General features: G+C 31.0%; 1 long non-coding RNA gene across 2 annotated transcripts; it reads right to left on the reverse strand.

Annotated features, from left to right (window-relative positions):
• Nucleotides 1-442: 442 nt before the first annotated feature.
• Nucleotides 443-4,150, reverse strand: LOC115984344. Of its 2 annotated transcripts, none has more exons than XR_004090529.1 (4): nt 3,831-4,150; nt 3,341-3,453; nt 2,064-2,149; nt 443-630 (listed from the first exon to the last, which is right to left on the reverse strand). It is a non-coding gene; the product is annotated as an uncharacterized LOC115984344 (long non-coding RNA). The 2 variants fall into 2 exon arrangements; XR_004090530.1 differs by lacking the exon at nt 443-630 and adding an exon at nt 2,414-3,115 and having other exon boundaries at nt 1,353-2,149.
• Between the last annotated feature and the right edge of the window lie 516 nt (nt 4,151-4,666).

Here is a 4,666-nt window from a genome sequence, read left to right on the forward strand (position 1 = left end):
AAAAAAGAAAAAAGAAACCCTTTACTGGTAGTGGCAATTTTTTTGGATATGATTCTCATTTAAACTCTAATTTTCTTTTCTAAGAAACGCTTCCTTATCTGTATATATCTAATTGTGTTTTCTGGATAAGCAATAAGTAGTTCAAAACTCATAGTTATCATGCTTTTCATAGGAATAACCCACCAAATTGTTCAAAAAGTTTTTCATAGGCACAAACCTTAATAGAAAATTACGAAAGCAGTAAATGATAATAAACCAAAATACAAAACTCAAACAATATGATCCATACAAACAAAGAACTAAAATAATTCTTTACATCGGAATGGTAAAGGTTGAGCATAAGAAAATAAATTCATAGCTATAAATAATTATAGATATAAACACATTCAAAACTTTGTTTTTAAATAATTCAGTGACAGGAAACTACAAAAGGCCACAGATATAACAAAAATGGGACGATGATCATTTAACAATCCCAAATTTTTTTACAACTCATATAGAAGAAGTAAATTAAAAGGAAGCAAAAACTTACAAAAGGATTTAAGTTTGGCAGCTTTTCAGCAACAATTGCATGATTGTAATCTTGCCTACCATATCCACTTTTGGGTGTTTTAAAACTTTTTTCTACACCTACACATCAATAATACTATCAATGTTAACTTTGAAACAAAGAGCAGATCACTAATTTTGTTGGTCCATGATTGCAAGAATTTACAAAAAAAATAACAACTGAACTTCTAGCTTACTATTGTCATAAGGTAAGGCAGTATTTATAACATTTGAATTAATATCAATATCAATCAATTGTTTTTATTATTAATGTCATAAACGATGACATGGTTTGTCTTTATAAAGGATGGAAGAACATAATTCTTTAGTATGCAGCTCCTAATCTACAATTGAAAATATTAACTACAAAATAAGATCATTCTTATCTGATTAAAATCATTATAGAAGGAAAAAAGAATAATTGTTTATAAAATTTAGCTTTCTGCATCAAATAGGGAAATAAACAACAAACAACAAATTTATTTTTTAAAAAATACAAAGCTTCTATGAGGAATTCCATAAAACGCACTCTAAAATTTTCTAGATTTAGCCTATCAACTACTCAAAACACATAGATTTTACAAATATATATATTGGGCAGTGTTGGTGTAGTAGCCAAAGGTCTTATAAGTCAAGGATGACTAATTTGCATTAACATGTGGGGGAAAATATGTCATTGTAAATACAAAATTCCTAAGAAGAGTCAACATAAATGAGGTGCTAGAAACTGAGATCCTATAAAACATGTAATTGTGTGCCAGGTAATTAAGTATAATTATCTAAAATTCAAAAACATTGCAAGTTTATATAAATGAACCATTACGAATTTTGAACGTGTATAAATACCAAGCTTAAATTGAACAACATAAAGAAATATTTTATGCTCTATTTTGTATATAATAATTCAACAAAATAAAACATAATGGTTATAGGTAATTTACTACAATAGCAACTCAAACATTACAAACACTAGTGGGAAAAATGCAAGAGACGACAAACCATATATAAAAAAAAACCATTTGAAATTGAAACTCTCATTTACAGAGACATCTCCAATCACAACTGAAATCCCTTAAGTCAAGAAAACTTAATCTTTGGGGTAGATTGAAATCTAAAACCATCTTAGGTCAGATGCAAGGTTTGTTGCAAGAGGATCATAGATTATTTTGTGAACAAAGCAAAAGTGCTTTTGGCTTTTAGTCAATTTTTGCTCTGCCTAAAGCAATTCAATGCCTTAGTTTTTTGGCTTTAGAAAATTCTAGGTTTTGCCATGTGGTGTGCCACATAGAGATGAAAGGGCTCTCTACAATCTTCTAGGGAAGACTCTTTCCCATACATTTGATCATTTTGCAATTAACTAATTTGGCCTAAAGTATAATGAACAATATAAAATGAAATTTTAGAATAAAAGCAACATTATAATTTTATCAAACAGTTTGTAAGCATGTAACTAAAATGTAGTTACCATTACCATTAGAACAATATTTTTAACGTAAAGACCATCAATTACATACAGTTGGGTTGATGTTTGGGTAGGAAATGCCTAAGAAGTTCTTGGAGGACTGTTGCTTATTCATCTGAAATTGAGGTGCAACACTATCTGCAATAAGTAAGCACATCATCACATAGCTATGGAAAAAAAAAAAAAATTGTTTACATGTTATGTAATATTACCAATTGCATCACATTTGGTTCATAATTCATTTTATCCACCATGCTGATATCTTCTAGACTTTATCCTTCTAAACTTTTGTTCATATTCATTGTTGATAAATGAATAAATCATTTATATTTATCATGATATGGGGTGGGGAAAATCGAACCCAAACATCACATATTAAGTTGAAGAGGGATTTCATCGAACCTGTGGAATGCAATAAAAACAAATATGTGAACAGTGCAAATTTTTATCTGCAGTCAAAGAAACCCAAAAATTCAAATCGGGTCCAATTTAGTAACATCATAGGTACAACAGCAAACAACTAAACACATATTGCAGGATTTGAATATGTATATGATCTTACCAATAAAATCTATTGTGGCCCAATTCATTGTCGAATAACCCCATCATTGAATTTTTTAAGTCATACAGTGGCAGGAGAATGGCCTGACAGTGACAGTGGTCTTCAGATTTTTCTCTCTCTACTAAGCCAAAAAACTCACTGACCCTCTCTCTCTAGCAATTATTCTAGAAGGCATAATAACCTTTTTTTTTTCTATGGTAAGCCAAGGATCAATATCTGTTCAATGAAAGATATAAAAAAAAATGCATTTTTGGAAATTTTGAAGAGGCAAAATTGGTTTGCGAATTTCAATTTTCTGGAAAGGAACATGCAAATGGAAAGAAAGTGGGCTGAATTTGGTAAACTACACAGAAAGAGTATCCGAAACAGGAAAATTAACAAAGTTATGCAGAACTTGTGTATACGGAGTTGCAGAAACGAAACAAACAAAGCATGAAAAGGGGAAGAGTTTCCTTTTCTTTTGCCCATTCTTGTTGAACGAATGGAAACAGAGGATGATAACTTTTTTGTTGAGGTACAGCAACAAATTGATCCATGAAGATCTGAAGAGCAAAGACATACACCCAAAATAAATTGAACCCAAATATCCCAAAAAAAAAAAACCAAATCTAAGATAGATAACTGATACTAAAAACCATTATAAACCAAATTCCTTACTCAAAACCAAATCTAAGTCAAAACCTGAATTCAATCCAATCTAACGAAAATACCCAGACCTAAAGCATATTTGACCCCAAATTTAAAGAACCAAAAAACAGAAACCATACCAGTGGAGAGTACGGGTCTGATGGAGGTAAAGGCGTGACTATCTTCTTAGTTTTTTCTGCTCTCCACTTTCTATTTCTGACTGGATTTCTCTCTGACATTCGCTCTCCAGTTTCTGCCACAATTATACACTCCCACGTTTAGATTAAAAAGAGCACTCCAATGCCACGGAAATACACTATAATTTATCTAATAACCCTTCTTCTTCTCTAATGACCCAGATAGCAAGCCAAAAAAAAAAAAAAAAAAAAATCAAAACAAAAAAAAATACGAAACTGAAATTCATGAAAGCAAAGGAACAAAACCTAGAAACTGAAAATTCCTAATAACAATTCCGTTAGAATTTGATACAAAACTCAGAAATATAAAATTCCTAATAAAAATTCAGTTAGAATTTGATCTTCTAGGTTGTTTCCCTGATTTCAACGAAATCCCTAAATTGACAGCAAACATAATTGAAGACAATAGGACAAGAGGCTAGTTGAAAATTACCGAGAAAGAATGGTCTGATATCGAGAGTTCCTGGGAAAGGGGTTTTTTGTGCTTATGCTGAAGGCCGCTTCATCTTCCTTCCTCCTTATTTCGGGGAAAAAATAGAATGAAAAACGTCTCTGCATGAAATCAGAAAGTTTCAAAACACGATTTATCTCTCTATTTCTTATGCCCAATCGATGCGGTGTTCACCGTTCTGCCTCTTTCTCTGTTTCTTTCTCCATGTCGCAGCCTCATCCTCTCTGTATTTCATCGTCTTTCTCTGCTTCTGTCTCCGTGTCCTCATAGCCTCTCTGCATTTCGTCGCCTCTCTATTTCTATTTATGTGTACTCTTTAATTTTAACCAGTTATTTTTTGCTATTTATAACGACAGGATTTTAAACGGTATTTGTGGAAGATTATTACAGGTTGATATTAATAGAAAAAAATAATTTAAATAATAAATTTAAATTAGAATTAATAATATTTTTCAACCTATAATTATTTTAAAAATATTATAAATATAACATTTTTAATAGTAATATTTTTTTTAGCACAAATAAACATTAAGATATATTATATACCATTGTACCTAGACAATAGGGGAAAAATAAAATAATACCTAGTGTGACACTTGGATTTTTTTCTTCTTTTTTTTTACATTTCCGAAGCTAATCACGTGGGCTTTTTGAAACCTAATCAATAAAAGAGGATAGGGTACAAGACTTTAGAAGAAAGTAGAAATTAGAAGTGTAAAAAAGACCAATCTCCACTAGCAATGAATGCGAAACAGAAAAGCAGTGGGCTCACTTGTTAGCAAAACAAGCTTTTGGCTTGATTGACTATTGTGCTTGGT

The sequence above is a fragment of the Quercus lobata genome, chromosome 4 (assembly GCF_001633185.2).
Source record: "Quercus lobata isolate SW786 chromosome 4, ValleyOak3.0 Primary Assembly, whole genome shotgun sequence".
NCBI classification, from domain to species: Eukaryota; Viridiplantae; Streptophyta; class Magnoliopsida; order Fagales; family Fagaceae; genus Quercus; species Quercus lobata.